At 45.3% G+C, this 24,235-nt stretch overlaps 1 protein-coding gene across 4 annotated transcripts in view; it reads right to left on the reverse strand.

The window, feature by feature from the left end:
• The window catches only part of LOC137433941 (SH3 domain-binding protein 4), a 71,690-nt gene that overhangs the window by 20,778 nt on the left and 26,677 nt on the right, over positions 1–24,235 (reverse strand). Inside the window, exon 1 of one of the 4 annotated variants that reach the window (XM_078785915.1) lies at positions 6,564–6,837. The exons of 2 other annotated variants lie outside the window; for them this stretch is intronic. The gene's annotated coding sequence lies outside the window, so the exon portion shown is untranslated. Of the gene's footprint in view, positions 1–1,093; positions 2,340–6,563; positions 6,838–24,235 lie in introns of those variants that run through there. One more of the 4 variants, XM_078785916.1, reaches the window with a different exon arrangement.

Consider the following 24,235-nt stretch of genomic DNA (forward strand, 5'->3'; position numbering starts at 1 on the left):
GCTTATAGTGAGTTAAACATGGAGTAAATGGAAGTTTTTCACACACTCAAACAAGACTGTGTACATCTACATTGTGAATATTCATTTGCTGAAAAGAACTTCAAGAACAGAAGATTTTATGCTGGCACATTAGTGTTCTGGGCTAACACCCTTCTTAACAAGTCTGATCAAAAGAGGTCAAGGTAATTGAGAGTACCTTTTTTAGCAACCATTAGAGGGTGAGAAACAACACTTGGCACCATTAAGTCGGGAGACAGAAATGGACTCGAGTAATGACCCCACAGTAATGTCATTGTTACATGCTGACGGCGGAGGCAAGGAGAGACCAACCCGAAATCTTACTGAATGCCAACACAGCACAACTCTTAATCCCTTTCACACAATAACCAACTTCCAAAGCAGATTCCAACATCTTGCATTTCCTGGTCCACAAAAATGCTTTTCACGTTACTTGATAATATTTTGTCATTTTGCAGCCCCTAAGTGGGTCAGCCCAGCTGGGGCCTTGTATTTTGGGTGCTGCCCGTCCGATTGGATCCTCTACTCAAAAATTGCTGGACATATTTTTTTCGTACTGGGTGCATGAATGCAATTACATAAGGAAATGAGGCGGGTCAAATTATTTTGGGATTGGAACCAAACGTCATGGGACACATGATTTAAAAAAATAATTATGGGAGAGAATGGTACAGGATTTATATGATTTTGGGAACCATTATTTATTTATATACACGTTAACATCATTATTATGAACATGCAATTTTGAATTGTTATATATTGTTACAGACGCGGTTTTAGATGTTATATTGACCGAGCGGTGGTGTATTACCGCGTCCGAACAGTTACTCCCCGATTAGAACCCGATTCCACCCGACGTTGACCAGATCGCACCGCAGATATTCAATCGGGAAACCTCTAAAGCGACCGAAAGAGAATGAAAAGAGAAGAAGACAGAGTACGGAGGAAGAACAGATTTATTATACACACACAAGCAATGGATGGAAGAAGCAGTCACACAGCAAATCGTTAACTTACACTATTCATTTTACTTAACCCCAAGACAACGAGTAGGACAGACGACGTTCACACTTACTCGGGGGATATTGCAGGCAGGTAGGGCTTGAGGTGGATTGCTGGAGAGGGAGGCGGGGTCGGAGGCAGCAGCTCTCAATTCCTCGCGGTTTTTGGCGGGAAAACCCTCCGTCGCGTATCCGCTGCTGTAGACGTCACGCGCTGGTTCGGCACACCTGCTCCTCTTCTTCTGGTGGAGCCGTCTCCCTCCTTTCAGCGCGTCTCTCCAAAGCTGGTTTCCTTTCCGAGTACTTCTCCTCTTTGGCTTGGAGCGTTTCGCATCTCACCGCTCCTCTTGGTGCCGCCTCTTCGCTCCTCTCCCAGGTCATCTGGTAAAGCAGTCCCTTACAGTTGCTTTTATAACTCGGGGCGGAATCAAGCCGCCGGCTGCGAGGGCACGCCTACCGGGTCGCTCACCGCGGTGCTGATTGGCCATGCGACCCTCTGGCTCACTCCTCCCCTCTATGACGAGATGGAGACACGCCTTTCTTCTCCGAGATTAGCACATGGGCAATGGCGGCTTACGGGATTGAACACAACTCGCACCCTTTTGAAAGGAACTTTGGAGAGCGGAGATGTTTGGGGAAATTGCAAGGGCCTACGCTTATTTTGTTTGATACAATGCAAAGTCAATCTAGTGGGAAACACATATTTAGCCTACATGGAATAAGGAAATACACTATTTAAAAAGATATATCGTGACCTGCGTGTAAGTTTCATGGAATTAACTAGGAGGACGGCTGCGACCATTATTTACATTACGAGGGTGTTTACACATAACAAAACCATACTTTTTTACATTCGTTACACTTCCTCCAAAATTGTTACACTTCTTAAAAACCGTTACACTTCTCAAATTCGTTACCCACTTCTCAAAACCGTTACAATATATATATATATGTATGTATGTATATATAGATAGATAGATATATAGATATATTACCATGTCCACGACATCACCCAACTTCGAATTATTTATTTATATACACTTTACCATCTTCACAAGAAACACATAATTTTGAATTATTTATTTATTTTAAATACCTTTTCCGTTTGTACATCCGTTACTTATTAACCCTTTAAGTACGGATGACGTCCAGTGCCGGAACCCGCGAAAAAGTTTTGTGTACGGATTACGTTACCACACGTCATCGACTATACCTATAAATAGATCGTCAGGACGTGGTTGCATTCCCGTAATGCCAAATTAATCCCGTACCGGGGGTATTTTTATCAAAAAAAAATCCCGTACTCAAAGGGTTAATTTATAGAGGAGTTGTGTTAATTTAAATGTAAAATCTATTCAGCTAATTTTAAGGTGTGGGGGGCTGTCTCCTCGATGAGGACCTGTATCCTTGCTTCACATAAAACCTTTGTTTTTGCCAAAATAAATGTTTCACAGAAAAGCTTTCTCATGAACATGAAATAAAAAGTAACTGCTTGAAAAAAATTAAATTAAAAACATTGAAGTGACAAGACAAAGTAACCAATCAGGACAACCCTGCTGGGATTCGTTCTCATTGACCCCTTCAGGGGTGGATCCAGGAATTTAAAGACGGACGGATGGGGGGGGGGGGGGGTTCATGAAACTATCGGGCTCCGGGGGGGGGGGGATTATGGGTGGTCTGGGGGTCCACCCCCAGGAATTTTCTTTTAAAATTGATCGTCAGAAACGGCATTTCATGCGTTCTTGGCAGTTTCTGCAGTTCCTTGTGTTCTTCCCTGGTCCAACAGTTCAGCAGATTCGCACTGCCTGCACCCTCATAGTGGATCGAAGGGGGGGGGGTGCGCACCCCCTGCACCCCCCCCCCCTGGATCCACCCTGCCCTTACCCATGCTGGTGGTGCTAAAATAAAGAAGGGGAATATATGAGTGATACAGAACTTTTATTGGCAAATATATATATATATATATATATTTATTTATTTCTAAAGCCACAATTGGTATTCCCAGAGGAGATCTGAGTGACAAGGTTGCGGCCTGACATTGTCATTTGGTCAGGTGCAACAAGACAGGTCATCTTAGGGGGATTGTCGGTACCTTGGGAAGAGAATATGGAGGAGGGGCAAGAGAGGAAAGTACAGTGAGCTGGAGGCAGAGTGCCGGGAGAAGGGTTGGCGAGTTTCATGTCAGCCATTTGAGGTGGGGTGCAGAGGGTATATTTGCAATTCCTTTTCTGCATTTCTTGCTCGACTTGGAGTGTGTGGGACAGAAAGAAGGAGGATGTGTGACAAGGTGGCCCAGGTTGCCTTGAAAGGCTCATTTTGGATATGGAGGAAGTTTATGGAGGCACGTCGAACGGTGTAGGTTGGTTGTGTTTTTTTTTTTGCTTTTTTGTTACTATTATTATTTCTTATTTTGTGGAAATGAGTGAGTGGGTGAGGGTGTGTGTTTTTTGCATGAATTATTTTTTGCATGAGTGTGTGTTTTTGTATGTTGAGTGGTGTATGTTGTAAGGGTAGGTGGTTGGTAGGTTGGTGTTGTGTGTGTGTGTGTGTGTGTGTATGTGTGTGTATGGGTGTGTATGTGTGTGTATGAATGATCTGGTGTGTTTTGTTGGTGAGTGGTGAAGGGTATAAAGGTGGGTGTTTGAGTGTTCCACCGTGTTTGTTTGGTGCTGTGGATTCTGGATGCGGAGGTGTTGTTGTTGTTGTAGTCTGCGTTAACACTGGCTGGGGGTGGGGGTATGTACGCATCCAGGTGTAGTTGCTGCATGTGGATGTGTATGTGCCCCTGCTGGCACACCTTAGCTGACCATATCGAGGTTGAAGGGCCGAAGCGGGATGATGCTGAGGACCTCGACTGAGGACCCGGTCAGTGCGGCACACTTGTGACCAGGTGTTGCTGTCGCTGTTGAAACCAAAGCGTTCAGAATCATTGGAATCTCCCGCGATGAAGCTAACTCCAAGGGCCTTTCACTCACTCACCGCAGGCAGGTTGGTGGTCTTTCCATCTTCTATCAACTCCTCTCTGGCCCTGCCCCCCCCCCCCCCCAGCTCTCTCTGGGCTCTGTCCCCCAAATATTCCTACAGGTCGCACAAGATCTGCCTGCAACACTCTTATGGTTAAACTGCCAAAATCAAGACTCTCTGCTCACCTTCACTCCTTCATTCCTCTTTTCTCCCGCCTCTGGAACAAACTCCCTCACTCTCTTCAATCCCACTCCACCCTCCAGGTCTTTAAAACAGCTGTTCACCACCATCTCTTATCTTCCCCCATCCAAAACCTTGATCTTTTCTACCCCTGCTAATTTCACCCCAAATCCACTTTTTTGAAATACCAACTTCTGTCCTGGAAGTCCTTGGTGTCTTTGTGTTTTATACTTCTCCCACCTCCCCCCCCCCCCATCCCACGCCTCCTCCCCCCCCCCCCCCCAATCCCACGCCTCCTCCCCCCAAGCCCTCTCCCTCCCACACATCTCCCTGCCCTCAAATGTTATGTTTGTGTGCTTCCCCTTCTCTCCCCATCTTGTCTTCCGCTCCCTCTTTTTATATATCTTGTTTGTCTAGTTGATTTGTTTGTGAAATAAATGTTAGCTCTTTCACGAGCCTCGATTCAGTATACAAAAAAAAAAGAAAAAAAAAGTGCGTTTTGAACTTATAAAATATATATATATATTGTTTCGGTTTTTCGAACCTTCACATGTAAATTTAGTTGTAAATTTCCTTATAAATAACCCCCTGTGTACATTTCCCCTTAATTGGCTGTTAAATGAAATAATTGCACCTTAGTTAGTCCACATTGCAACAAGAGAGCAAATCATAGGCCCTTTCGTAGTTATATCATTATTATGTGTTTCAGGTAAGGCCATGTTTCCAATAGTTGAATCTGCATTGCATCAAACAAATAAGATAGTTCCCCTTTTCAATTTCCCCAAAGCGCCTCTGCCAGCCGCAGCCGCCTTAGCGCTCACTCCAAAACTTCATTGCCCACGAGGCCAGGATCAGGGAAGAAGGGTGTGGCCCCACCTCGTCATACAAGGTGGAGCCAGGGAGCCCTCGTCATCAAAGGGGGAATCAGCCAGCCCTTGCCGACCAACCAGGGCTCAGTGGGCATGGCTTGAGAGGGCGGGGGCAGAAAGATCGAGGAGGTTCGAGAGGGTTCCACGGGGGTGGCGATATAACCCGTCGCACGAAGCCCCCATCGCAATTCTGTGGAGGGAGGCGCTTGAACAAGTTCGCAGTTCTGTGGAGGGAGGCGCTTGAACAAGTTCGGAGGTCTGTGGAGTGGTGAGCGTGCAAGTGTTTATGAAAACGGCGCTTGAGTGTTGAGCAAGTTATGAGGTCTGAGAGAGACGCGCAACCTGCAGAGGTACGAGAGAGAGACGCTGCTTCAAACAGCCCCTGCCACGTGAAGCTTTGACGCGCTGCCGCGAGCAACCCCGCCGTGTGAACCAGAGTGCGGGGAGTGGGCAGCCGCTCGCCTCCAGCCCTGCCGTTCTGCACGGACCTGAACCTCATCATCCCTCCATTCAATTCCTGCCTGCAATTCCCCATTCGTGTACGTGAGTTTGTGCTGTTTGTGTTGTCTGGGATTCTATAAGTAAGCCTGTTTAAGAATTGCCCTGTGTATCTTCTTCTTCCTTTTCTGTAAATTACCTTCGTTTCTTCTTCTTCTTTGGTTTTTGTATAGTAATAATAAATACCAGTTCCTCCTTACTTTGGTTTCTTTCTCATCCGACCGCTTCAGTGATTTCCCAATTGAGTACCTGTGGCACGATTTTGGCCGAATCGCTTCGCAATCAGGTTTAGTCTATTGCTAACGGCTCGGATTCCGGACTGCGAAACCACTCGGCAAAATACTATCTTGTCCGGGATTCGAGCGGTACTTGTCTCCCTGTTCTGCGGAGGGACTGATCAAGGTATTCGGGATAAATCCTGGACCAATAACCCTGATCAGTTCCACCCCGCTGAAGAGCGTTACAAGTACCAGGACCGGTCGGACGGCCAGCATAAAAAGACGCGGGGATTAAACCCCCCTCGGTAAGGGGAGTGCGGTCCCCCGGATTCCGTAACAATATATATATATATATATATATATATATATATATATATATATATATATATATATATACATACATACATATATATATATATATATATATATATATATATATATATATATATATAGATATATATATATTGTTACGGACACGGTTTTTGGATGTTATTTTACCGAGCGGTGGTGTATTTAACCGCGTCCGAACAGTTACTCCCCGATTAGAACCCGATTCCACCCGAACGTTGACTAATCGCGCTACAGATATTCAATTGGGAAACCTCTAAAGCGACCGAAAGAGAAGAAGAGAGAAGAAAGACAGAGTTTGGAGGAAGAACAGATTTATTATACACACACAAGCAATATTTTAGAGCGACCAATATTATTTACAGCAATAGATGGGAAAGAGCAGTCACACAGTGCATTGTTAACTTATTCTATTTCATTTACTTAATCCCCAAGACAAACGAGTAGGACAGGACGTTCACACTCACACGGTGGATATTGCAGGCAGGTAATGGCTCGAGGTTGATTGCTTGAGAGAGGAAGGCGAGGTCGGAGGCCGCAGCTTTCAACCCCTCGCGGTTTTGGCGGGAAAACCTCCGTCGCGTATCCGCGGCCGTCACGCGCTGGCTCGGCACACCTGCTCCTCTTCCTGGGGTGGAGCCGTCTCCCTCCGTTCAGCGCGTCTCTCCAACGACAGGGGATATTGCATGCAGGTAGGTAGGGCTTGCGGTGGATTGCGCTCCTCTTCCAGGTCATCCCCCAGCGTATCTCTCAAGGCCTCTCCTTGGTGCAGCCTCGTTGCTCCTCTCCAGCTCATCTCCAGTCATCTCTCATCTCGACTCGTAAAGCAGTCCCCTGCAGTCGCTTTTATCACCTCCGGCGGAATTAAGCCGCCGGCTCCGAGGGCACGCCTACCGGGTCACTCACCGCGGTGTTGATTGGCTGTTAGGGCCGGTTCACTCCTGCCCTCTTCTGACGAGGTGGAGACACGCCTTTCTTCTCCAACCTTACCTCGTGGCCAATGGTGGTTGAAGAGAAAAACCGACCAAAATGCGGAAGGCAAATGGAAGGGAGGTTTTGGGGAAATTGGAAGGGCCTACGCTTATTTTGTTTGATACAATGCAAAGTCAATCTAGTGGAAAACACATACTTAGCCTACATGGAATAAGGAAATACACTATTTAAAAGATATATCGTGACCTGCGTGTATGTTCTATGAAATTAATTAGGAGGACGGCTGCGACCATTATTTACATTACCAGGATGTTACCATACCAAAACCATACTCTTCACATCCGTTACCCTTCCTCCAAAATTGTTACACTCCTCAAAACCCGTTACACTTCTCAAAACCCGTTACACTTCTCAAAATCGTTACACTGCACCCTCCTTTCTTCAGGCACGTCCTCGGGCCTACTAGACTTAACTGAGTGTGACATGTAGGTGTAATTCCCTCTACAATTAACCTGACCCTGAGTGTGACAATTTTAAAACACAAATAAGTATGTCCCCCTATTGCATTGCATCCTGTCTAACAGACTCAAGCCCACAGCTAACCGAATTACGGAGTTATTCTGAAACTATACATTTACGGTGGGGAGCATTATTTACAATGACGTGATTTCTTATTTACAACGCAACCCAGGACCTGTGTGTTTTTTTCCTTTTCTTTTTAGGGAACAAGAGAAAGAAATTCCTGTTGGGAGGGAGGAGACAGCACGCATTGCATCGATGCACCAGTACCAATACCACCAAAGCACCCAAAAGCACCCAAAAGCACCACCAGCACCACAAAGCACCACTCGGTGCGCAGTCACCATGGTTCATAATAAACACAACAAAACAACTGGTGGTGGTCTTCTCCTTGTCTGCTGGGCCGATGTTCTTCCTGACGTCTTCTGGCTTCATGCGGCCTATTTGGACATAATAAAGAGCACAACTTGTGTCCATTTTTATTTAGGGCCTCAGGGGCCAACTAAGGGTGGTCCACCTGTTTGGCATAGGTGCCACCTTACCGAGGTCCGCAAGCAAGATTCCCTGGCCACTATGGCCGATTTCCAACAGAGGTGCCCTGCCCCAGAACCTGGGGTCCATCAAGTGGTACTTGGCCGCCGAACAGCGGTCCATAAAGTGGTACATCAACGCAATGCGTGCTGGTTCTGGGAATCTCGGGCGCACAATGGCCACCTCACGCACGCTCCCCTCGGCACCCAATGGCGCACAGGTCATGTGGGAGACAAAAGAAAGACAATTTAGCGAGGGGTAAGGTCACAAGGGTACACGTCAAACAAGGCAATGCAAGGTGAAATGCGTACAGAGGGCGAAGTGAGAAAGCTCGTCCCTACCGTACGTCACCCCCCTGTCACCTACACTACCCTTGCTCTTACCCCATATTTACAAAATCTACCCATTTACAAATTCGTCACTACTGTCACGTCTTCCCCATATTTCCCTTATACCAAATTCGTCACCACAATCCCTCTACTTCAAAATTTGCCATCACCAAATTCATCATCAATCCTCATAAGGAGGCAGAGATGGAACATCAAAGCACAATGTCACACCCACGTCATGATGCGCCTCACAACCCAAACATTTGCACAGTAAAAAAAATAATCAAACATGGCATGGTGTGGAGTACCTGTCACCTCAGGTGAGTGGATGCAGATGGTGTGAGGAGATCCTTCATCCTAACTATCCTCTAAATGATTTTAACACACTTTACACTACCCGGGGTCTTTCCCTGCCAATTCATTGGCCAACTTACACTATGGGTTCTAATAACCAATTCCCATTGGCCAAACTGTGGTGCTCCTCAATTTTGGGGTCTCACTCCCCCGATTCATCTCCCGGTGCTCTAGCACAATTTCTGGGCTGCGACGTGTACCTCTCCCAACAGGTCTACCCACCTGCACACCTCCACCACTGTAGTTGCCACCCGAGCTTACCTAGCTCCTCACCCTAACCTAACTACCTGGGGACAGCCCCTCTCCTGGCTCTGTCACCCCACTGGTGCCCTCTGGCACTGGGCTACCCGGGTCCGTCCTCCGGATCCTCGGGCCCCATCCACAACAACTACTACCGGCTCCCAGAGCCCACCTGCGGCCTCACCTGGCCGACATCCTCACAGTGGTGGAGTGCCCAAACCAACTACACACACTAACAGGCTACACGCCCAGCCATTTCCACAACACTAATGCACCCATCCAAAGACCATTCTTCCACTCGCACCACAGATGCCAATATCCAACCACAATTTACCTATACCCTCTACCTAACACTTACACTACCCGCCCCGGGTATCCGTGATGGGGGTCCACTCTTCCCCCATTCACACCTTCGCACCATCCACTCCACTCCACAATTTCCACCATACTCACTCCACGACCATCCATTCCAATACTCCATACCATTTATTCCATACACCTGCCCTCCATTCACCTGTCGTTGCACACCTGTGCAATCTCACCTGGTGCCACCTGCACCCTCCTTTCTTCCTGGACCACTTGGTCATCACAATACACAATCACCATCACTCACTCATACACTGCTCCATCCACCTGTTCAGTTGCACACCTGTGCAATCACACCTGTTCAATCCTCACCTGTTCAATCCTCACACACACGGCATCATCTCAGCTAACTACTCCCCTCTGAACTTGCGCTTCCCAGTCGTCCCTTTAAACTATTGCGCTCCCACGTCATTATCAACCACACTAACCTACCTGCGTCCCCACTACAGGTATCAGTCACTAACTAACCTTATCGTTACCTAAGGTCATCTTCGCTAGATCCCTATCATTATCCAAGCCCTCCCTGGCTCGTTTTCACTGCCATAAACCCCATAATCTATAGCGCATTTGCCCCCACCTGTGAGGGATGGTGGATTTGCCATCCCACCACATCGGGGGTCTCTCACTACCAATTTCGCTCGTCCAAATCCAACAATTCAAAAATTTTCCATTTACTGCCAATTCTATTCACTTTTCTAAATTTCGTTTCAAATCACTACTATCACTATCACCATCACCCGTCTACTTATTACATCCTCTCGGTGCGCCAATTCACATCACCCGTCTACTTATTACATCCTCTCGGTGCGCCAATTCACATCTACAGCCCGGCTTCGTACAGCCGAGCAATGAACGCGGGTCGTTTTTTTTTTCCAGCGGCTGGATACGTCCCGCATTCGGGGCAGGGACGGAGGCTTACCCGGGCCGAGATCCCATGCACCACTTCGGCGTGGAGCCATCCAATGTCCCGATCTCGACCTGCCGGCACGTCTCAATAGAAAGTGGTCGCCATGACGACCCTTCCTATCGAGCTGCCCGCTCCGCCTTGTGGAGCCCGGACGCGGCCGCTCCACGCGAGGCCCAGCGTGGATCGCGCACGGCGGTCCTTTCGAACCCGCCGTGGCTCGGATCTCCGCTGGTTCTCGCGGCACGCGAAGCCCGGCACGCACCGAGGGCCCGATCCGGCTAAAAGTCGACCTAACCTTTAACCCGGTTACCGTCGACGCTTCACCTGCAGGCTTACATGCATACGCTACCTCTTTCTTGCTCATACATGCAGCCGTTCCCATTCTCCTCGTACCTTTTCTTTCACACCTCGGTACACTCACTCCGCTCACCGACTTGGTCACACACCTGACCACCGAACACTTTGGCACACATTCGTTGCTCGCACACCTCACCAATACACCGCTTCGCGCCCCCTCCTCGGTCACCTCCTTTGTGACAATCACAGGTGTGCTCTCACCCGCACACCCAACCACGTGTCTCACTACCAATTCCAGCGTGCATTCCCACTCACGCTCTACCATTCCAGGTGTGCATCCTTCCATCCCAGGTGTACATCCTCGCTCACCTATCACAACCAGCTCACGCTCCGTTTCACTCTCACTACTCTCACCTCCACTCTCAGTCGCGCACTCACCCTTACTCTTGACAGCATGCGCTTTCCCCATGCACCCGTCCGTTACACACCTTTCTCGCGCATCCTCCCGCGCACACTTCTTCGTTACTTCCTCCGTAACACTCGCCACAGGCATGCATTCTCCCTTACTCTTGACAGCATGCGCTTTCCCCATGCACCCGTCCGTTACACACCTTTCTCGCGCGTCCTCCCGCGCACACTTTTTCGTTACTTCCTCCGTAACACTCACCACACCGCGCTTCCCTGTGCTCCCTCGCACACGCGCTTTGACCAATTCACTCTTGACGGCACACTCACTCCTCGGCGTGCACTTTTTCCTCACACACCCCATGGTCGGACATTCTCGCACACCCCTTTTTTCGCACACCTGTCCTGTCACACACCTCACCAACGGCCTTTCACGAACACCCGGATCCAAACCAATCCCCAAGCCGACTGAATCTCCCCTCACATCATGTACATTGCCACTCACCTCCGTACCTCGTCGCACCTTCTCTGCCACCTGCAAACTTTTTATTTGGTTAGTGAGCACCGCATCATGATTTGAACACAGACCTTGTACACATTCCATCACCTCCTCCCGGATTTCTCTCTTAGTTTCTGTCCGTCCCTTCTTAATTTCACTCACCTCTTCTCCCACTTCCTCTAATTTTTGTTTAACCTCTTTTATTTCCCGGTGCGTCTCCTCAAGTTCGTCCTCTAAGGCTACCGTGACCGTTTCTACGTGCGTCCTTACCTCCCGGTCCTTCGTCTCCATTGCTTCTGTCACCTCTTCCACCCTCATTGTCAGTTCCTCCCGTACCATCTGACATTGCCTCTGCGTCGCTATTAATTCGTTTTTAATTTCTTTTTGTGTCGCCTTTAACCCTCCTAGTACCGCAGTGTTCTTTTGAACCTGCTCCACTAACTTAGTTTGTCCCTCTGTCAGCTGCTCCACCTCCTCCGTCAGATCTTCTATTCCCCCCTGTAACTTTGCCGTATTATTTCTCACCTCTTTCTCTATACGCTTTTCGCCTCGCTTTACCTCCTCGCGCAGCCCCGAGACCTCCTCACTCACCCCTCGTCGTATTTCCTCCATCTGGTTCCCCATCTGTTCGATTTCCCGGGCGGATTGTTCCCCTATTTCCCGCAATTTGTCCTCCATCCTATTTTCTAACCCCATTAACCCATTTTTCACCCCCTCTAACTGATTCTCCTGGGCAGCCATTCTGTTTTCCACCCCCGTTAACCCATGTTTCACCCCTTCTATCCCATTGTCTAACCCCTCAAATTTCTTGTCTAATCCCTCAAATTTCTTGTCTAATCCCTCAAATTTCTTGTCTAATCCCTCAAATTTCTTTTCTAATCCCTCACCGGTACCCCTCGCTTCGTCCCTCATTACCCCCATTTGGCCCTCCAATCGCTCACCCTGAGCATCCATCCGGTTCTCCAATCGCTCACTATTCTGGGCCATAAGGGCCTTCATTTGTATAAAAAAAAGGTTCAAATCCATTGGCATCTCCGGTTCGACTACCGCGACCATGGGCGTGGCTAAATGTGGCGCCGCTGTAATCACGTGCGCTAGAGCGCCATTTTGTGCACCTGAAATTCCCGCAACCACATTGCCATTTTCCTCCTCCCTTTCTTCCACATACATTTCCCCTGGTTCCTGGGTTACCCCTAACCCGTCTATCTCCCCCACCGACATCCGATCGCCTTGATTGTCCATGGCGCGATCTAAAAATTCGGGTTTTATAAAACAACACAATTTCGTCCGCTTTATAATTTTGAGCGCGTGCAGCGCGCTCCGGGTCGATCTCACTCCCCGACACCAATTGTTACTCTAATAGTACAATTGGTGTTCCAAAATTTGGGCCTAACAAATTTAGTCCCAGGTTCGAATCCAACTCCTCGACACCAATTGTTACGGACACGGTTTTTGGATGTTATTTTACCGAGCGGTGGTGTATTTAACCGCGTCCGAACAGTTACTCCCCGATTAGAACCCGATTCCACCCGAACGTTGACTAATCGCGCTACAGATATTCAATTGGGAAACCTCTAAAGCGACCGAAAGAGAAGAAGAGAGAAGAAAGACAGAGTTTGGAGGAAGAACAGATTTATTATACACACACAAGCAATATTTTAGAGCGACCAATATTATTTACAGCAATAGATGGGAAAGAGCAGTCACACAGTGCATTGTTAACTTATTCTATTTCATTTACTTAATCCCCAAGACAAACGAGTAGGACAGGACGTTCACACTCACACGGTGGATATTGCAGGCAGGTAATGGCTCGAGGTTGATTGCTTGAGAGAGGAAGGCGAGGTCGGAGGCCGCAGCTTTCAACCCCTCGCGGTTTTGGCGGGAAAACCTCCGTCGCGTATCCGCGGCCGTCACGCGCTGGCTCGGCACACCTGCTCCTCTTCCTGGGGTGGAGCCGTCTCCCTCCGTTCAGCGCGTCTCTCCAACGACAGGGGATATTGCATGCAGGTAGGTAGGGCTTGCGGTGGATTGCGCTCCTCTTCCAGGTCATCCCCCAGCGTATCTCTCAAGGCCTCTCCTTGGTGCAGCCTCGTTGCTCCTCTCCAGCTCATCTCCAGTCATCTCTCATCTCGACTCGTAAAGCAGTCCCCTGCAGTCGCTTTTATCACCTCCGGCGGAATTAAGCCGCCGGCTCCGAGGGCACGCCTACCGGGTCACTCACCGCGGTGTTGATTGGCTGTTAGGGCCGGTTCACTCCTGCCCTCTTCTGACGAGGTGGAGACACGCCTTTCTTCTCCAACCTTACCTCGTGGCCAATGGTGGTTGAAGAGAAAAACCGACCAAAATGCGGAAGGCAAATGGAAGGGAGGTTTTGGGGAAATTGGAAGGGCCTACGCTTATTTTGTTTGATACAATGCAAAGTCAATCTAGTGGAAAACACATACTTAGCCTACATGGAATAAGGAAATACACTATTTAAAAGATATATCGTGACCTGCGTGTATGTTCTATGAAATTAATTAGGAGGACGGCTGCGACCATTATTTACATTACCAGGATGTTACCATACCAAAACCATACTCTTCACATCCGTTACCCTTCCTCCAAAATTGTTACACTCCTCAAAACCCGTTACACTTCTCAAAACCCGTTACACTTCTCAAAATCGTTACAATATATATATATATATAATATATATATATATATACAGACTTGGCATTTATTATGGAATTTTTTTTTTGTGGGGGTGAACTTACATTTCAAGATGTCTTAGAACCAAAAGTTCATTGGAATTATGTTGAAATTATTCTAGATTTTGTTAATGTGACGTATAAAAGAAACAAAAACCACATTTGACATTTCGAAACAAATAAATTGATCCTTGAAAGTGATGTAAACTGATATCGAACTCAATTCATGGACAGTACTGTGTTAAACTTCTGTACGTTGTCCAGAAGTATCTATTTATTTTGCACATTAGCCAAAAATTTTTTATAACAAAAACAAAAGTTAAATTACGACTGGGATTACGGACAGTAAAATTACAGTTCAGTACTTCGTGTAACCCCCACGAGCATTCAGGAGAGCACGTACACGTTGAGGCATGCTGTTCACGAGATTTGCCAAGGTTTGGACAGGAATCGCTTGCCATGCAGTGACAATAGCCTGCTGCAATTCACGCACAGAGGTTGGCTGCTGGCCCAAGTGGTCGATTTGACATGTTAATTCTGCCCACAAGTTCTCTATCGGATTCATATCCGGGGACATGGCAGGCCACTCCATATGCTCGACACCACGGTCAGCAAAAAAGTGTTGGATCACGCGAGCACGATGAGGCCGTGCATTGTCATCTTGGAAGACAAAGTTTCCTCGAAAGGCTGCACGAGCAAATGGAAGCAATGTTTCTTCCAGAATGGCCCTGTGCTTGAACTGGTTCAGGTTTCCATTCAGAACAACCAGGTCAGTTTTGCCCCTGCATGAAAAGCAGCCCAAACGGTCACCCCACCACCTCCAGCTTGGACTCTTGGCACTATACAATCTTTGTTGTAGGCTTCATGCACTTGTCTGCGCACTCGGACGCGGCCATCTTGACGATAGACCAGAAATCTAGACTCGTCACTGAAGATCACGTGATTCCAGTGTCCTGGCTGCCGTTGACGGTGCTCTCTGGCCCACTGCAATCGGCGCTGGCGGTGTTGTCTGATCAGGCGTGGCTTTCTCAGGGGACGCCTGGCACGATAGCCTGCTTGAACCAGTCATTGGTTGACTAGCCTTCTGGATACAGGCACATTTGTCAGTTGCTGCCACTCAGCCCTAAGCCGATTAGCTGACTTGGTACGGCCATTGTGGACTAACCGGTGCAGCTGGCGATCATCCCTCCTTGTGGTTCTGCGGGGACATCCTGGCCTCGGTATTGGCCAATTCCTTGGGATACCCCTCTGGAGTAGGGATACCCCTCTGAGCATTTTGTTTCAGGATCTTTGACACCTGACCTTGAGTGATGCCATACTGCCGAGCAATAGCACGCTGTTTCATGCCGTATTTTCGTAAAGCCACCACTCCATGACAAACAGCATTGTCGAGTTGACGGACCATCTCCAGAGGAAGCGGCAATAACTTTTGGAGACGTGCAGCAGTTGTTTTCCACTAATACAGAACGCAACAACCCTTGTATACCCGACTGTGAAGCCAATCATCAAATGCACCTGTCCGTACATTTTGCCACGCCACCTGTGATATAATCCTGTTGTTGACCTCTTGCTGCGACAGACAATCAGTGACATGATTCTTTTAACAAATAAATCACCAAAGTGTAAAAGAAACTCACTGGATTGATATACTGAGTTAAGAAAGTAAACCCAAGTCAAGAAAGAAAAAAAATTCCATATTAAATGCCGAGTCTGTATATATATATATATATATATATATATATATATATATATATATATATATATATATATATATATATATATATATATATACGTATATATATATATATATATATATATATATATATATATATATATATATATAATAATAATAATAATAATAATAATAATAATTCATTTATTTTGTATAGCGCTTTTCCAGAAGCCCAAAGGCGCTTTGACAGAGTGGCAAACATAATGCATAACAATACATGAAAACAACAATTGCAAAAAGACAAGAATCAATAGGGAAATATTTAAAGCAAAAGGAGGGAGAAGGAGAAGAGATAGTCAGGGGTTAAATACTGTGGGTTGAATGTTGAATGCAGTGTTGAACAGGTGGGTCTTTAGTGATGTTTTGAATGTGGTGAGTGAGGAGGAGTCTCTGATGGTGTGAGGTAGTGAGTTCCAGAGGGTGGGAGCAGCGATGGAGAAGGCCCTGTCCCCCCAGGATCTGAATTTGGTCCGGATGGAGGGGGTCAGGAGGTTGGTACCAGCAGAGCGGAGGTTGCGGGTGGGAGTGTGTCTGGAGAGGAGGTCAGCCACCACCATCAGAGAGATATATATATATATATATATATATATATATATATATATATATATATATATATATATATATATATATATATATATATATATAAATATATATAAATATATATATATATATATACATACACTCTGATTCTGATGTACTGCCAAAGCAGTTTCTTGGGAAAGGTTATGCCAGGTGGTTTGCCATTCCCTTCCCAGTAGTAGTTAGGGCAAGAATTAATTTGGCCATGGGGCCAGTAATACCTCGCATACGCTTTGTGAAAGACATCATGGCATAGCAAAACAATGGACTAGCCACGACAACGGGACATCTTCACAGGGCATTAACATGGACAATCACACAAAAGTGGCAGTCTACCTAATTAGAGAGGTGTGTATATATGCTAGCACTATGGATAATTACCCAAAAAGGAGAGAGAGGAATGATAATTTGAAAAAGTTTAAATTACACCTTCAATTGGATGGTTCTATAGAACAGCACTTCATCATTTTGTCTGGAAATAAACTTTAATTGAAGGGATTTAAACAAGTTACTTCGTTTTTGCTTACACTGTCATTGTCATTGCTCTGTAACTTGGAAGGTATAATTGCATACAATCATATATATATATATATATATATACATACAGTACATATACGGACACTTTTACGGTTCTTTACATAAATATTCATCGGCATGCAATGGCCATCGGCACATGAAATTTCATCTTTCTACATTACCCGGAATGTACCAAACATTAATATCAGTCAGTCAGTGCATCCGTGATTGGTTAGAATGATGTGTGTATATATATATATATATGTATGTGTATATATATATATATATATATATATATATATATATATATATATATATATATATATATATATATATATATATATGTATATATATGTATATATATATATATATGTATATATATGTATATATATATATATATATATATATATATATATATATATATATATATATATATATATATATATATGTATACTGTATATACACTAGTATACAGGCCGTCACAAATGACGAGTTGGAACAGTTTATTTGACGGTGCAGCCGCGTGAGCTGAAGTCTGAAGCCTGGGTCTAGTGTCAAGTGTGTTTATATCGTCTTTATTTCGTAGACATCCTACAGACGTAAATGAACACTCGGTTTACTCTGTGCACTTTGCACGTCATGTTCAGCGAATTTCACATCCCTACGCTCTGTATTTATTGTGATTTAAAAAAAAACCCGTTTCCGTACACCGACCTTGAGGCTTGGTTTGCAAGCCACCATCTACAATTCCAATGTAAGAGACATAATTCCTCTTCTTTTGTGTCTTCAGAGTCCTCTTGGTCTTTTGGGTCCTCTGGTTCATTTGGGTATTTTGGGTACTCAAGCTCTTTTGCATCCTTGGGATCTTCTGGGTCATTTGGGTCCTCAGGGTTTTCAAGTGTGATATTCTTATCTTAACCTCCTAACCAGGTTAGGTACAACATGCAGTTAAACTCCTAACCAGGCTAGGTACAACAACTCAAGTGTTGGCTTCGAGGTTAGGGTGCTGGCTTGGGATCCTCGGATCCTGAGTTTCAAATCCTGGTCAATCATTGAATTAACGCCAGTGGGGTTGACTCAGCCTGTCATCCTTCGGAGGTTGGCAAATTGAGTACCGGCTTGCTGGGATGAAAGTGCCGATGTGTGCCCCGGCTTAGAATAGGTACACCGTATCCCTGTGTGTCGTAAGAGGTGACTAAAGGGTTGGTGTCAGGAAGGGCATCCAGCCATAAAAACATTGCCTCAAAAAGGGAACCATGATGATTGTCATGGGGCCCGCAAGGCTAAACCCTGCTTTAGCAGGGAAAATGGCCTTAAAAAGGGAATTTATTTTTATATACATATGCATATGCCTAAACCTAAACCACCACTGTTTCATCAGAATCTGTAACCTTTTGAAAAATAATTAATTAAATAATTAATCGATTCATTGATGAATCAATAAATCAAAATACCCTTCACAGCCAAATCACTTGGTCCCTGTCCTGTCCAAATATCAGCTTCCTAGCAAATGGAGTGAAAACTGAGTACTCCCTTTTGGCATGCACCATCGACGGGCCCCCTTTGGCGAATGGCGATGATGTCATGCAGCGCCTGGAGATGAAATCAGAAAGGTACGGTGTACAATGAAATTGAGAAATATATAATTTACATGAGTGTTCAACTCCCTGAGTCAATACTTCGTAGAAGCACCTTTGGCAGTGATTACAGCTTTGAGTCTTCTTGGGTATGTCTGTATCAGCTTTGCACACCTGGATTTGAGGAGTCCCTCCACATTCTTGCTTGCAGATTTGCTCAAGCTCTGTCAAGTTGGATGGGGAGCATCAGTGAATAGCAATCTTCAAGTCTTTCCACAGATTCTCAATGGGATTCAAGTCTGGGCTTTGGCTGGGCCACTCAAGGGCTTTGTCATTGTTGTTCTGAAGCCATTCCAGTGTTGCTTTGGCTGTTTGCTTGGAGTCATTGTCCTGCTGGAACATAAATCTTTGCCGCAGTCTAAGGTCCTTTGTATTCTGAAGCAGGGTCGCCTCAAGGATTTGCCTGTATTTGGCTTCATTCATTGTTCCCAATATCCTTACAAGTCTCCCAATCCCTGCCACTGAAAAGCATCCCCATAGCATGATGCTGCCACCACCCTGCTTCACGGTCAGGATGGTGTTAGATGGGTGATGAGCTGTGGTCGGTTTCTGACAGACATAGCACTTTGCTTTCAGGCCAAATAGTTCAATTTTCATTTCATCAGACCACAAAATATTTTGCCTCATGCTCTCAGTCTTCCACATGCCTTTTTGCAAATCCAGGTGTGCTATCATGTGCCTTTTTTCTCAGGAGTGGCTTTTGTCTGGCCACTCTATTATAAAGCCAAGATTTGCGAAGTGCTGCATAGGCTGTTGGCCTTCCAGCAGGTTCGCCCATCTCATCCAAGGAACTCCCTAGTTCTGTCAGAGTGGTCATTGAGTTATTGGTCACCTCCCCGACCAAGGTCATTCTTACCCAGTTGCTAAGTTTGGTCGGACTGACAGCTCTAGGAAGAGTCTGGGTAGCTCCATATTCTTTCCATTTCCTAATGATGGAGCTTACTTTGCTCTTGGGAACTTTCAACACTCTAGAAATTGTTTTATACCCTTCCCCAGATCTATGCCTCCTCACAATTATATATTGGAGTTCATCGGACAGATCATTGGACTTCATGGTGGAGTTTCTGCTCTGACGTGCACTGTCAACTGTGGGACCTTATATATAAAGGTGTGTTTGTTTCTAATTCATGTCCATTCAATTGAATTAGCTACAGGTGGACTCCAATCAAGTTGGAGAGACATCTTAAGGAAATTGGATCGGATCTGATCAAAGTAAATCAGATGCACGTGAGTTCAATTTGGAGTGCCATGGCAATGGGGATGAATACTTATTGACTCAAGATATTTTAGCTTTTCATTTTTAATTACTTTGTAAAAATTACTAAAAATAACAATTACACTGACATAATGGGGTATTACGTGTATATCGGTGACCAAAAAAAGTCACTTTAATCCATTTTAAATTCAGTCTGTAACACAAAAAAAATGTGAAAAAAGTCAAGGGGTGTGAATACTTTCTGAAGTCACTGTACACAGATAAAGTTTCATACAACACCCCAAGACTCTTGGAGATTCTCGACTTTATACATGGCACAGATTTAGGTTTAATCATGTATCAACGAGTTTGCCTTATTGATTTATGGGTGACAGAAACTCCGAACCAGTCTTTTAGGTTTTCATGATACGTTTATTTAATGACATGTACAGGTGAATTTTAAGTACGTCCTTGTCAGACAATGTACTTTAGCCACTTTTCCATGTACATGTACTACCTTTTATGAACTTATCTGTTTCTTTCATGTCACCTTTTATACCAACATGCTTTGATAATCGTTTTCATTCACCTCCACTTGTAATGAATATCACAATACGATTGTCAAATCTACCAGACTTTCCTGATCCTTATTTGATATATATATATATATATATATATATATATATATATACACACAATTGTCAATACAGCTCGTTTTGTTTTTATCAAGCACTGCATCAAAACTATTGTGAAACAGGCATTGGAATTAAAATAAATACATGGAATTAAAATAGTCAGGTTTTTGTGATGGAAAAGGCGTGTTTACTCAAAACCTTACAATGTGCTGTGCCTTGAGGAGGACTTGGGTGTAAAAGGCAAGTCTGGGCATGCCAAATGTATCACGCCAGAAACTGCACACAGGCCATAGTGCTGCAATGCTTTAGGCTTTAGGGCATTAGGCTGTAATGGCAAACTCTTTTGGAAATGCTTTCCAGACGTCAAATTGAAGGTCAAGCATGTGCAAAGGTGGAAGAGAAGACAAATTTAAATAGTTTGGTGTTCAAGAATTTCTGCTTCCCACACAGCTATGTCCAAGTTCAGAAAGTTGTTTAACATGAAGCAAGGAATGCAGGAAACCAAATGACCACCCTCAAAATCTGATGAGTATTTAATTTTGTTTATTCCTATATTTTCAACGATGGACTCCTCCATGCATAAACAAGAATGTGGTCTTCTAAACAAAAGCTCCCCTATGGACATCCCATTTTCAGAATGATCAAAAGTAAGACCAAAGGTTTCCCATCGTCCATGGAGTCATATGATAACTATCCATCATTCTTGGTCGGGTTGTCGGCGACTACACCAACACCCCTCACTGGCTTGCCAGTGGGGAGGGTGACCGTGACACCCTGCACGACTAATAGTCCAAGTAAAAGATGACATAACCTAACCAAAATTGCAACAGAAAATATTTCAACGGTTATTTATTAATTAAGGTGTCCTTGACAATATATCAAAACACTTAAGAAGTACAAGTCGGGAAAGTGCTGAAATATACCTTTCAAACTTTTTTTTTTTACGTTTTTTAAAATCACTTTTATAATACATATTTCTTTGACCATATTGAAATGGATTTACATATATGAGCTGATGTATGCTTAATTAATGTCAATTTTCATTGTAATTGATCGGCTTGGACTTCAAGAAGTGGTGGAGGTCATGTACGCACCCAATGCAGCAGTACACATGATGACGGGCAAGCTCGCCATTGCCAGAGTATTGCAAGCTCATCTCCGAGTCGACGCAGTACTCAATGCCTCAGTATTCCAGACGTTCTTGAAGTCCCTCTCCCTTAGCACATTCAAGACACAGATGATGTGGAAGCACACGCCCGTGGAATCACCGTGATCACAACACAACATCAGCAGTACACCAAGAGGCTGCAATAGCTCGAACGGGCAAGCCTGACCTGGATGAAGTTCTCTACAAGAGTCTGATGGAGTGGTCTGTTTCTAAAGAGGAGGTATGCAATGCAGACATCCCAACTAGATGCAAGGACATCATGAAAACCAAAATGCAATCCTTGAAATCGTGAAGGACTGCTGCACTCTGTTACAATACATGGATATGGTGGGTATTCTTCGTAAGTGTATCAGAGCAGAACGTATTGGAAATTGGTGACTACATCTTGAAGTGGTCTCGGAAATGCTCCCCTTCCTGGCAGCATTTGGGCATAACCTCGACACAAAATAGGCCCGAGTGTGTGTGCAGCAGATGTCCAAGCTTCAAGTGGAACATCCGCACGTTTACTGACACTTTGACGAAGGCTACCATGCAATCGGAAGTAGTGATCGCATATGGGCTGGCCTGTCCTCAGATCTAATCATAGAGTAGGTGCTGATGAGGAATATGAAAACCAGTGGTGGACGCATGAGAGGGTGAGGACTCGCAGACCAACAATGTCTTACATGGCTGTTTTCAATGCCAGCTTGCTCAGAGGTGAACAATGCTAGAATTAGAATTAGAAGTGAACAAGCGTTAAGCCTAGGTCCCCCGTCGGTGAAGTGATGTGAGTTGACAAAGTGGAAGACGCAGGAAACATGGAAGAGTCGATAATATTTGCGAGTGGGTTGGAGACACACCCACGCACCAGATTAGAAGTTAGTAGTTCGTTTATTTTTCAAGATATTTCGCTCACAAGGTTCAGACGTATATGGCGGCGGCCATCTTGGATTTTGCCGTGGCGACCCAATTTTCAATAGCGTTCTTCCTTATGAGTAGAACAACCCACACACCGTATTAGAAGTTAGTAGTTCATTTATTTTTCAAGATATTCCGCTCACAAGGTTCAACACAAGCAACGCACACACGGACGGAGGGGAAAACCATAGTCCCCCTTTCGCTTTGCGGTGCGACGGGGGACAACAATGCTCCTGCAGAATTAGCAGCAGCTAATAGGGGTGAACTACAACACAGGGGAGCAGAACAAGGACATATGACAGGCTAGACAAGCATGAGACATGAAAGACACGCACACAGTTCTTCGCTACCAGCAGGAGAGAAACTCCATTCAGCACTGATCGAAACTTGCGGAATATTTCTACAGGCATACATGCACACAGCACAGTCAATGTTGACACATCAACAGCCATTGGAACCACCATCCTGACCAATATGAATGGAAAAACTTCTGCCGAGTTCACATTCAAGAGGAATGATCAGGCCGTCACATTACGCACAAAATCTTCAGTGATGATTGATGGTGATAGTGTTCAAGTGGATCCTCAACTACGCTTGCCACAAAAACATCAAATGATCTGTAAGCAGTTTTCCAATTTGAATTGGGCAGGCATCCCCCAGCATTGTTCGATTCCGCACTACTACTCCGAGAACCGCAGAAGCCAGCCCTGGAAGATGCCATCTAGTCTCCCATGGCACGTAACATTCCAGAAATGGCAGGCAAAGTCCAATACGTATTGGATGGTGGGGCACTATCTGCTAATCCTGCTGATTTACCACACCAGCCTCGAGACATGTGACCTGTTTTTCTGACCTGAGCCAAAGAATGACATGAAGAAATAACGTATGTGGAGCGTAAGGACTGTCAGGCAGAAACTAGGCCCTTATCTGTGCACCAACATTCTCTTCCTACATGCTCTTCTCAGATGTGACACTACCTCCCACATATATGGCATAGGAAAGGGAGCTTTCCTCAAGAAATTCAACTGCAGCAGCAACATCTATGAGCAAGCCAAGGTATTTGACACAATCAGCATCAACCCATGATGTTGTAAACACAGGAAGGATGGATGCTCTGTTGTGTCTATATGACTCAAAGCCCACAGAATACCCGAACTCACTGTGATACAAACGTTTTTGCGAGGAGGTTGCCACCAGAACTTGTCATGTACAGCCACAAAATCTGCCACCCAATCAGCAGCAGCAAAATACCACAGTCTACGCATCTACTACCAGATCTAACAGTGGAAGGGAAATGGAAATGAGATTCAGCCAGAAGAGTGGGGATGGATGGAGAGCGACGGAAGACTTGGCACCAGCTCCTGAAGAACTCCTTTGGCTGATGAGATATGACTGCCAGACAGACGATCATGAACTGACAAGATAGACAGACAGCCGGACGGACATTAACTAATTGCTTAATTCCGCTTCTTGCTTTACGTGCATGGGGTAATAAGAATTATTCCCAAATACATTTGTTTAAATACACCTCATCATTGAAATAGTTAGGAAGAGAAACCTGTTTATGATGCAAGCAATCCTGGCTGAAGGTCTTTTTGGATCTATTGAGACTCCTCTTCCTCCTCCCCAACCCTCTTCTCCCCCAAAATCAAATTATTTTCTCATGCACAGGCCATTCATTATATGTCATTGCCATAAATAATACCC

Source organism: Myxine glutinosa, chromosome 10 (assembly GCF_964187855.1).
Source record: "Myxine glutinosa chromosome 10, kmMyxGlut1.1, whole genome shotgun sequence".
Lineage (NCBI taxonomy): Eukaryota > Metazoa > Chordata > Myxini > Myxiniformes > Myxinidae > Myxine > Myxine glutinosa.